Here is an 11,966-nt window from a genome sequence, read left to right as displayed (position 1 = left end):
GAGGCATTCAGTAGCTTCCTTCAGTGGGCTCTCCAGACAAGCTACGGGGTCGTAGGGGTGTCACACTACCTGGACGTATTCATTGGGAGAGAGGGGTCACAAGAATGCAGCAATGCCCTTAGGGATTTCGAGCTGCTGACCAGTTATTTGAGGGTCCCTCTCGCGCCTGGAAAGACGGAAGGTCTGGCGCAAGTGTTAACTTTTTATAGGAATCGAACTTGACACCATAGCAGGGGAATCCAGGCTCCCAGCAGACAAGGTTCAGGACCTTGCACAACACATCCAATCAGCCATAGGTCAGGAGAAGGTCACTCTGGGTTTCTTGCAGAGCCTCTTGGGCAAGCTCAACTTCGCCGCCAGAATAATACCAGCTGTGAGGGTCTTTGCACGTAGGATTGCCAGGACAACAGCGAAGGTTAACAGGAAGCATCACCTAGTTAGGCTAAGCAAGGGGATGAAGGAAGACCTGAGCATGTGGGCGAACTTCTTGGAAAGCTTCAATGGCTTTGTTTTATGGAGGGCGCCTGGGGCAGGGACTCCTGAACTCACCTTGTTCACTGACTCATCTGGCAGAGAGGGCTTCGGGGTCATCTTGGACAGAGTGGTGCGCGCAGAGATGGCCCAATGTGTGGCACAGGAAGAAGATCATGGCCAACATTACGGTCCTGGAATTGTTCCCAATAGTGTTGGCTTTCCACCTTTGGCCCTCTATTCTGGCGGCACGAAGGGTCCTTTTCTGGTCTGACAACCTGGCGGTAGTGCAGGCCATCAATTCGCAGTCTGCGTCCTGCCCCCTTGTCTTGTGTCTACTGAGGGAGCTAGTGAGGGTGTGCCTAGTTAACAACATTGCGTGTAGGGCACGACATATCCAAGGGATATAGAACACAGCGGCTGATGCTCTTTCTCGCGTTCAGTGGCACAGGTTTCGGGAGGCGTGGCCGAGAGCGAGGGATGAGATGACCCCTTTTCCAGCACACCTATCGTTCCTACTGAATCCGAAATGCGCTTGAGGGGGCTGGGCGAGCTGGCCTTAGCACCCAGGGCCATCAAGCGGTACAGGGCGTGTGTGGAAAAGTTCTGCACAGTAACCGGCGCATGGGAAGAAGGGAGGCCATCCCTGGAGAGCAGGACTCAGGACTTCATTTTATGGGCCAAGGACCAAGGGAAGAGTCAACCGTGGATTGCTGGACACTTGTCAGCGATCAGCCACCATGCTAGTTTAAGGGGGCAGGTAGAACCCACTAAGTCTTTCTTGATCTGGTCGGAGCTCAAAGGCTGGGCCAGGAGTGAGCCACGAGCACCTGACAACAGGTCAGCCATAGATTTCGAGACACTACAAGGGATGCTGGATTGGGTGGACAGGGCGACTCACTCTGCTTTTGAGGCGGCCCTCTTCTCTGCAACCTTTAGCCTGGCCTTCTTCGGGGCATTTAGAATGGGGGAACTGGTAGCGAGGTCAAAGCCGGACACATCTGGGGTGGCGTTGAACAAACAGGATGCTGTGTTGGAAGGCGAGGCCCTCACTGTAAGGCCACGTAGATCTAAAACGGACCAGGCAGAGGAAGGAAGGGTTATTGTGCTGAACAAACTAGAGATCGCCAAGTATTGTCCAGTGCACCTAGTCTCGTCTTATCTGGTGCTGCGCCTCGCGACAGAAGGCTACATGCTTATGCACGCAGACAGTACACCCTTGACCAAGTATCTGGTACAGCGCATAATGGAGGTGTGTTTAGAGCTGTCGGGCAACAAGATCCAGGGCAAATGTTTTTGCAGCCACTCTTTCAGAATAGGGGCAGCAACCACGGCTTTCAAGGCAGGCTTGACGGGGGAACGAATCAAACAGGTGGGGCGTTGGAAGTGCAACTATTATAAAAAGTACATACGATCATGAGGGACACCAGGCAAATACGGATCAGGGAAGAGATGTAGTTGCGTAAACAAGGGTTGCGACATAGGATGTCTGTGTATCTGTTTGATATTGTGTGCAAGTGTAAAAATGTGGTTGTTGTGTTATGTTTAATAAATCGGGTTTCAAACTTCTACATCTTCATTTGCCAGGAAAAACAGTCTGGGTGATGGGCCATTCTGGAGTCCAGAGGGTATCTCAGTGGGCGCAGAGCAGAAAATGGAGGCACGGGTTCACAACCACAAGGATAATTTGGCTTGGGACACCAGACATGCGTTGGAATAGCTTGAAGAAGAAAGTCCTACAGAGACTGGGGGGTGGGGGTGACTCTCCGTCCGACGTATTAGTAGTACACCTAGGAGGGAATGATCTTGTTCCCCTGGGGAGAAGGGACCTGCTTCACGAGATGAGGGCTACCATGTGTGAGTTGAGCAACAAGCTGGGGACCTGTGAATTATGATGGTCAGAAATTACGCCTAGGCAGGTATGGCACGGCGTGCGGTCAGGGGAAGCCATGGAGACCTTGCGCAGGAGGCTGAACAGCGCAATGTGTACGTTCATTGAGCAGAGGGGTTTTCGGTTTATCCGGCATGGGTTGCTACATGCTAAGTGCACAGGGTGTTTCGATGCTGATGGGATACACCTGTCCAAAGTGGGTATGGACTTATTTTTGCTGGATCTGGGGGGAGGCCTTGGAAACAGCCGGGTGTAAGTGAATAGGGCTATATGGTGGGGGGCCTTGGGGTGGCAGGGGCCACACCCAGGGCTGTGGCGGAGTTACAGGGTGATCCAAAGGCTGTAAGGTACAGAAGGGTACCCTCTACAGGAGCACAGTAAGGGTGATAAAGCCAATTATCCCCAGGGAGGTCATCGTGTGGGATCCTGGAGGAGCGACGGCGCCCCGTTAGTCCCACAGGCGGTTGTGGACCTGAGCAACCGGGGGTTGCCTGCAACTCTCCGGCCCCCCCCCCCGTAGCGGGGAGGGGCGAGAGTAAGGGGTGGACTGGCGGTCCGCCGGAGGGAGGGGCTATCCCCTCCCCCAAAATGACACCACCTGTTGGTTAGGGCCACCGGGTTTTATGGCTCATCAGGTGAGCAGGCGGCAAGGGGCTGCCTGCCCTGGGATCGCCCGTAAGTTAACCCACCATGTTGGCATATTGTTATGCAACTAGACCTGCAGTAATTTTCTCCACCAAAAATGTGTTGTCTATTTATTACATTTATTGCTGTGGGAGGGCTGGGGAGTGTGCCGATATTGGCACTATTGAAACAACAAGAAAATTAAAACAAGCATTGCGTCAACACTTGATGTACAGGGCTCCGTAGTGAAACACGGAGCGGTGCCACGCCGTGTATATAAAAGTTATGCGGGTGATAGCTTGTAAAGCGCATGGCGGCCTGAAGGTTGCAGGAAAGCATGTTGTGCCTGCAGTAGTTAACGCATTAAAGTAAAGAGTCCTTACAAAATAAATAAGATGTACCATGCATCAATAGAAGTAAAAGGGCCAGTCCTCATGGGAGGTTACAAATTCAGACAAGACGGCACTTAAGGAGGGACTAGCAAGCTTATTAATCAATCAGAAGGCAGCATTTAGGAAGGATAATGACGCAAGCCAATGACAAATATTGGTGGAAAGTGGGCGGGGCTTCAAGTACATACTCCAATACAGCATGCGTTGCAGAGCGAGCAGTGCATGCGCGCTGCTGCTAGGCTCGACCTAAAAAAGGATGACCAAACGTTTCGGAGTTTAGTATCTGGAAACAAATCTTTCAGTTATAATATCTAGGGTCTGGCATGTGCCTCAAAAGTTCGAGCCATGCCTTCTAGAAGCAGTAGTAAGACCTCCGACCCTCGGTCTAGGTCCACTCTCTCCCCGCTGTGCCGTCTCTTGCCGCCAGACCTGACCTCCTCCTTGGGAGGTTCGAGGCTGCTGCCCGCTCCTGCGCCTGCTGCCCACTCCAACTGGGACCAGACTGCCTGCAACCACCGTAACCTTTCTCAGACATTTTTTTTCTTATTTTTTTCCCCTGTTGTGTCACTGTTATTGTGCCCATCTGTGTCTTGCTCTAATTCCACCACTGTTTTTATTTTCTCGTGCCTGCCTGTTCCTTTTTCTGCTGCGGCCCCACCCTCCCCCCAGAAATCCCCCCTGCTCCCTCCTCCCATCACCCCTTCCCTCCCACCGTCCCTACTTAATGGGGGTTGCTGCGTGGTCCCGCCGCTGGCGCACCAAAGGAAAGCCGATCTGCACCCGTCCGCGACCCGGCCAGCACCAGGAAACCTGGACCTCCCACTAACCATCGCTACGACACCACCACCCTCCTCGACCCAGGAAGACTTAGAGAATGCCAACATGCCTCGCCGAACACGACCCACGGTAAGTTCTCCTGTCGCCTGACCCTCACTGCCACCCCGGCCTCCAACACTGCTGACGCCAACACCGGCGACACCCTAAAATGTATCCTCTGACAAATCTTATATGTCACTATAGTGCCCTTTACCATCAAAGGACACGATAAGTGATAAACGGTCCATAGGCGAACATAAACTGGCACTCGGGCAAACCCGAGGTTAGCCGCTCCATTATGGTCCTGCCTAAATAGATTATGTTTATTATCAACCAATGTGCCTTCTCACCCCTGACACAAATCTCGTGTCGAGGGCGAAGTGGCATGCACCCAGGTGGGTCTGTTAAATGTTACCCACCTGGTTGCCCCAGCTTCTCTGTAGTATGGCTGGCAGCCCATGCTTGCTGCCGCAAGGCAGGATTCTGACCTCCTTCCTGGCAGTGTGAACACTCCCAGGAGTTGGAAACAAAGGCCCGAGCAGGATTCAGATCACACCTCCTCCCTCTCAGCATGGTTAGTGAAATGGCACATCAATATGGTAAGCTTCCAAGCCTGCACCACTTCAGATATGCATCAGAGCTGATTCCCAGAGGAGGAAACATTTGCACCTGGGCAAGTGAGAAATTCGATAGTAAAGGAGTTGTAAACCCCCAGAAGGCTAGCCACACCTCTAGTGCTGACAGCCTGGTCTGTACACTGAAAGAAGGGTTCTGCTATTTTTAGAAATGGCAAAATAGAGGGTACTTGGTAGAAAAGATGATCTACACCCCAGGATGTGGTCACCTCAGGAGCAAATTAGCTGTTGGGGCAAGTAGCACCCACACCCCTAAATCTAGGATTGAAGGGCTACCCCTGACAACAGAACCACAGTTCTGAACAACCTGCATCGAAGAGGACAGAAGAAGAGACCTGTGTCTGCAACAATAGGACTTGCACAAAACACAAGAAGGATACTCTGTGTGCACCTGTGGCACTGCTCCTGGAACTGCCTAGTTGAGACTCGCCCTAGGCTAACTCTTGGTTTCCCCAGACAGAGGGACCCCTTTGGAAGCCTAAAGCACCCTCAGACTATGCTACACTAGTAGTAGTATTCCCCTGCAAACTGCAGGTAAAACAATGCTCCGAATCCGAAGAATCGCTAGCTATCGGGTCCTCAGTGGGATTGCCCAAATCAACATGGTCTAGTGCATTTTGGGTACTGTAGTTCTGCCTTCCACTTAGTTACAGTTAAGTACTGTTTCCCAGTACTACCAGATGTCAACCTCTTTCCAAGGATCGCTGCTTCTAAGGCTTGTTGATTGCCAGTCCAGCAACCAACCACTTCACTCGACGATGCACCACCTAAAGGGAACTCCTGTCCACTGTTGTCAGCAACCACCCCTTTGTGATATTTTGCATCTTGTTCCCCCGCAGCACTGTGTAAGTTGTAAAAACAGCCCTCCTGCAACTCGCGTTCAGCAGCAGGGACAGCCAAGACAATTCTTCACCCGGGCTCCACGGGCCAGGTAAAATTTATCTGACTGGCGTGGCCTGGTCCTGAGACATGCATCACCTTTACCCTGCAAGTGTACCCCGCAAATCGACCTACAAGTGACCGATTGTCACTAGTGTTTTTTTCCATTACCCGCAAAGTTACATTTTCATTGTATTATTTTGCACTGATTTTATATTGCTTCTAAAAATCTATAACTCTGGTTATATGCATGCTATTCCCTTCATTTTGGTGTCTAAATTATGATAAAAATACACTATTTTTATACATTGGTGTTGGATTTCTCTCAAGTCATGTCAATTACTTATGGTCCATGGTGGTACTCTTAAATGCTTAATACATCTTTCTTTAGTAAAATCTGACTGCTCTTTGCCACACTGCCACGACTTAGCTAAGTATTTATTAGTTTGATTGCAAGCACCCTCTTTGGGGTTTGTGACGGTATTGCATGATGAAACCTAACCAGCATCACCACATAATACTCCACCTTCCTACATTGGTGGTAGCGGCGGGATCCTGAATCTGTGTTTCGCAATACCATGCAGCCCTAAGTGATTATACACGAGAAATCCACTTAATTGATGTTAGCATCTAAAGTTATTTTTTCAGAATTTTTTACGATTTATTTCATTTGGATTGTTAGGTCCCTGTGTAGAACCTATTCCAATAGTACATTTAAAAGGCTTGAGTGAGTTAAGAAAAATTGTAAGAGGTTTTTTCTAAATTGTTTTTAAAATCAAAGTCCCAACTTTCAGGTAAACAGTTGGGCAAAATCGAGGCTGCAAAGGATTTAGACTTATTCGTCATCCCAGCTCTGGGGACCAGTGATCTGAGGGTTTTGGGCAAAGAAAGGGGATTTAGCTATAGGGTTACAGCTAAAACTAAGGAACGAGGGGTCTGCTCGGCGCTTGAGCAAAGGATTGATATGGTGACGTCTGAAGTCACCCTCATACGGACCGATCTCTACAACATGGGCGACCGAGTCAAGGAGACCGAAGACTCAGTGAAAGCACTTCAACCTCAACAAAGTCCCTGGAACAGACTGGCAAGAGGTTGCAGGCCCAAGCATTGGACTTTTAGGCAAAGCTGGAGGACTATGAAGGGCGCGCACGTCGACATAATGTTCAAATTTTGGGGGTTCCGCAAAGTTGGAGGGACAGGCCGCTGATTTGTTCATTGAAGACTTAATACAGAAGCACCTGCAGCCCCCGTCCCTCTCAAAATTCTTCTCTGTGGAACAGGCTACCCTATTCCCCCCCCACCCCCAAACCGGGCGCTCCTCCATGACCTCTGCTGGTGAGGATTTTTAACTTTCGCAACAGAGATCACCTCCTTCAAACAGCAAGAGCTACCCCACCACTTAAATTTGAAAACTCCAACATAATCTTTTTTACGAATTTTACTTACAAAGTGCAACTGAAACGGAGATCCTTTCTCGAAGTTCCACAATCTGAAGTCTGCTATGCTCTTCCCGGCCAAGCTGAGGGTGCTCGCTGAAGGGAAATCATGGTTCTTCCAGACTCTGGAGGAGACCTGGGACTGGCTGGAAGGTTGGCGCACTTCCAGTCATCGCAGGCGTTCTTCTCCAAGTCAAGTGCCACTGGAGAGATCTGATCGAGTGGGGGTGGGAGGGTGTTTGATTCATCGTAGACCACCACCCATGATGGTGGCTCATTCTACCACTCTCAAGCAGTTACGGCCCTGGCCTCCTTGTAGGACCGGTTTGTGACCATCGTCCCTCTGGGGCACAGGTGACTGGGTTTGATGAACGATTGTCGAACTTTATGCTCCTCCTTCATACTTTTGACATACAAGGGTTGCAACCGTTGACTATCCTGGTTTTGGGGCAGCTACTGTGGGTTGTTACAGGCAGTGGGATCGGCGATTGGGGATGAGTGGGTATCACCCCATCTACAATACATGAGATTTAATGTTCTATAATTTGGGCACACATAGCCGCCTTTGTGGGGGATGTAGGCCTCACTCTTGGGTGGTTTCGGCGGTGTTATGTACCCCTCTACACAGTTTCTCTGTTTTGGGGGGGGTGGGGCGGGGCAGTTTTAAGTTGCAGGGAGGGAGGGAAAGGGGGGGGGGGGTCCCAGCGAGTTTCATTGGGTTTTATTGTAGTCTTTGGATTTGTTTTTGTGCAGTCTGATTCAGGATGTCACCTGTAACATAATTTGGGTTGTCAATAGCAAGCTAAATATCTTTTTGTGGTCAAAAAGTGCAAAGTATCCACTTTTGTATCTCGCAGCACAGGGTTGTATTGATTTTATTGTCCCACTGCCCCTGGGAGAAGCGGGCATCTAATTATACCTGTAATTGAGTGTTGATCATAATACCACCCCACCACTGGGTCTCCTTAAATTACTCTAATGGAATGTGGGAGATCGAATTAAGAGGGGTATAGTTCAACAATATTTAAAACGTCATGCTCCTGACCTTGTACTACTCCAAGAAACACATATCCAAGGTACCTCCTACTGCACACTCAACAATTGGGGATATAAATTGATAGCTCATGCGGGTTATGCCCGTGGATCTAGGGGGGTGGGCATTCTAGCACAAAGTTCCCTCCCTTTCCAGGTACATAAAGTCACTCACGACCATCTTGGTCGTTTTGTTACGGTGTCTGGCCAATGAGAGGGTAGGTCCCTCAACGTGACCTTCTATCTACCCCCTAAACTCCACTCCTCTGCTTTGACAGACGTAGGCCAACATATGCTGGGTTTACCTGAGGGAGATTTATTAGTGGGGGCGACTGTAATGCTGCCTTGAACAGCTATCTTGAGCGCTTACCGCCCAGGCGAGGGAAACTATCAGGGAAGCAATTGGCAGATTTTCTGGGGGTCATGGGATTGATAGATGTATGGTGTGTCTGCTACCCCACAATTAGACAATACACTTTCCACTCCGGGGTTAATGGGAGTCTGTCATGTATAGATGTTCTTTTCTGTAAAGCCACCCAACTTTCAATGTTCGGTTAGATCTCCTTCCTCCCAGGGGTACCTCTGACCACTCTCCTATTATGACTCAATATGGTGGCGTATTATCTCCCACTCACCGCAAAATGGTTCTCAGCCCTTGGTAACTTAACATTCTAGTGATACGGGACACTTTGACGAAGAACACCCAAAATTACTTTGTTGAGAATGATGGCTCTGTCGAGTCAGATGTAACGTTATGGGAGGCCTATAAGACAGTGATGCGGGTGGTGGCCATGGCAGGCCATAGGAAAGAAAAGCGTAAACAGCTGGAGGAAATAGAGAGGGAGGTGGCACTACTTGAAAATGAATTGGTGACATCTGCATCCTTACAAACCTCACATAAACTGGCTGTAAACAAAAATAATATAGAGACATCGCAGATGACGCAGCCAGGACCCATTGCCGGGCCACTCAACACTGTGTGTATGATATTGCGGACAAAACTAGTAAGCTGTTGGTGTGGCTTGATAGACGAGAATTAGCTAATAGATGGGTGGCTTCAGTTGTAGATCCAAAAGGAGTGAGGCAGCAGGACTGAACTGGTATTGCGAAGACCTTCGCCAACCACTTTGAGCAGGTTTATGGCCCTTCTTCCGCATCCACCCAGGACGCAGCAGCCAAATTACTTTCCACTCTACCCCTGCCAGTATTAGGTCCCCAGATGTGGCAGACCTCGATTCCGCCTGACTCCTAACGAGGTATCTAAGGCAATCGGAACATTGCAATCCGGAAAAGCCATGGGCCTGAGTGGCCTTCCAATTGAACTTTACAAAGCTGTCTCCTCGACGATTGCCCTGTTTCTCGTACAAATGTATGCTGAGTGTTACTCGCGGTATCTTACCTGAAACGCAGAGATTAGCAAATATTGTTGTTATACACAAAAAGGGAAAAAACCCCGAGCAATGTTGCTCCTACAGGCCTATTTCTCTCCTGGACCGGAAGTCAAGATTTTAGCCAAAAATGTGGCCCTCCGCTTCTCGCCCTATCTCCACAAACTGATTCACCCAGACCAGTCCGGCTTCATGCCTAATAGGAACACCGCGCTTAACCTCTGTCGCCTCTTCGGGGTACTGGGCAGGGCCTCTACCATACAAGAATACTCCGCGATTGTTGTTAGATGCCAACATGGCTTTTGATATGATAGACTGGCCTTGCCTGTTTGCCGCACTCTAGAGATATGGATTTAGTGGTCGGTTTTTATCCTGGGTACATCTTCTCTATTCAAAACCTTTGGCTCGAGTCACAGTTAATGGAAGCAGGTCAGAAATCTTTGAGTTGGGAAAGGGGACGAGGCAGTGCTGTCCCCTGTCCCCACTGTTATTTGCTCTGCTGCTTGAACCTCTAGCTTTATGGATTAGAGGTGACCCTTTATTTGGGGGCTTAATTGGTCGCTGGAATGGTCAGATAAAATCTCCCTCTACGCCGATGACATCCTACTCTATTTAGCCAGATCCTGACCTTCGATTCACAGGATATTACATATCTTTGCCCTCTTCCAAAAATATTCTCGTTATCTCATCAATTGGGATAAGTCGCTGGTCTACGTTTTGAGGGGGGAACCTCCGCTCCTTCCCACTGGTTGCAACGCTAAAATAGTTACAGACGATTTCTAATATATTGGCATATGTATTACACGAGACGCAGGGGTCTACCACCAACGCAATCTCTTACCTCCCCTACAATGCCTTCGAGCCGACGTGCAGCATTGGCAAACACTACCTCTTACACAACTAGGTAGAGCTGCCCAATATAAAATGATAAAGCAAAAGACACAATTGATGGACGGAATGCAGAACAAATCAAAACATTCGCCCCCAGTCAAGAGATCTGGGTTAAATCCATAACTCTTTTGCTCACCATGCCACCCCAGTTTCGACCTGGCCATATGCAAATCAGTCTTGACCCTGTGCCTCATGGGAACAGTCCAGACTGACCTGCCAGGCCAGGTCCTCCCAGGACCAGAAACAAGCATCCTGGGACCGGTTTCTGGGTACCTGAGCATATGAAGAAGACCTTGATTGAAGGATTTGAACTGGTTACTGACGAATACAGATTGAAGTTTAGTGACACAATAAAAGTCAAAAACAGACATGGGTGAACTTTGTGGACTCTTCAGTCAAAGCACTAGAAGCCTGGATAAAATATAATGAGGTGGACACTAATGATGGGCTGTATAATTTAATTATGACTTAATTGTACCACAGAAAAATTGCATCAACATTTGGTGGATTTCAAGTTGTCTTCTTCTCCCAGAGAGCTAGGGAGGATAGTTGACAAATGGGTCAGAACCAGGGTGTCCAAAAAGACCCATGGTGGGAGTGATCACAAGAAGGGTTCTTAAACTTCCCAGCAGAAAGAAAGAGGTGGGCAACAAACAGAACAAAAACAAGGAGCTCTCTAAAAGCCCCCAAAGTTCGTCTCAGGAGGGTGTGCCCAAGACTTCTCCCAGACCAAAGGCAAAGGGTATGAGGGTAAAAACTGAGATCCAGCAAAGGCTTCTGAGTTGTGTCATGACTGCCATCAGGCAGGTTATAAGAAAGGAGATGCAGCATGCTCTAAAACATCCACCAGTAGTGGACAATCCAAGGGATTGGATTGCATAAGAGTGAGGGTGGAAGTGTACTTTAGATAGGCAAGAGGAAGTACAGAGATTACTTTAGTTTCCCTGGGTAGGGTGGATAATGAAACCCAAGCTGGCGTTCTTCCAAGTATGAACAAGTACAGATAAAGGCCTAAAATCAATGGGTCTGTGGTAGAGGCTTCAGGGGATACAGGTGCCAGTGTCAGTAAGGTGGCTGCTACACTGGTTTCCTCAGACCAAATGATACCTGTTGTTAGTCACCAGGTAACCAAAGCTGACAATGAGACTAAGCACCTTGGTAAGCTTAGAGTAGGGAGGGGTTACAGGCCCAAAAAGGTGGTTGTGTCCCCTGCCATCCCAGTGGAGTGTCTGCTGAGAAATGATCTGAAGATTTCTGCTTGGGAAGAAGTTGAAAGGAAGGCTCATGCAGAAATACTGGGTTACCACAAGATTACAGGCAGCATACCAGGAAAGCTTGGATCCTGAAAAAGTGGACCACGCCCCCTAAGGCAAAGGGAAGGGCAATAATTCTGCTAAGGCAATGTCTAAGGTCACAAAAGCAGGAGGAGAGTTCTCTTGAGGTAGTGCCCTACTGTCTGAGGAGGGAACTGCAACCGCTGGAGTCTGGCCAGACCTGACAGAGCTCCTATG

This window comes from Lissotriton helveticus, chromosome 7 (assembly GCF_964261635.1).
Source record: "Lissotriton helveticus chromosome 7, aLisHel1.1, whole genome shotgun sequence".
NCBI classification, from domain to species: Eukaryota; Metazoa; Chordata; class Amphibia; order Caudata; family Salamandridae; genus Lissotriton; species Lissotriton helveticus.
This window is presented reverse-complemented; position numbering follows the sequence as displayed.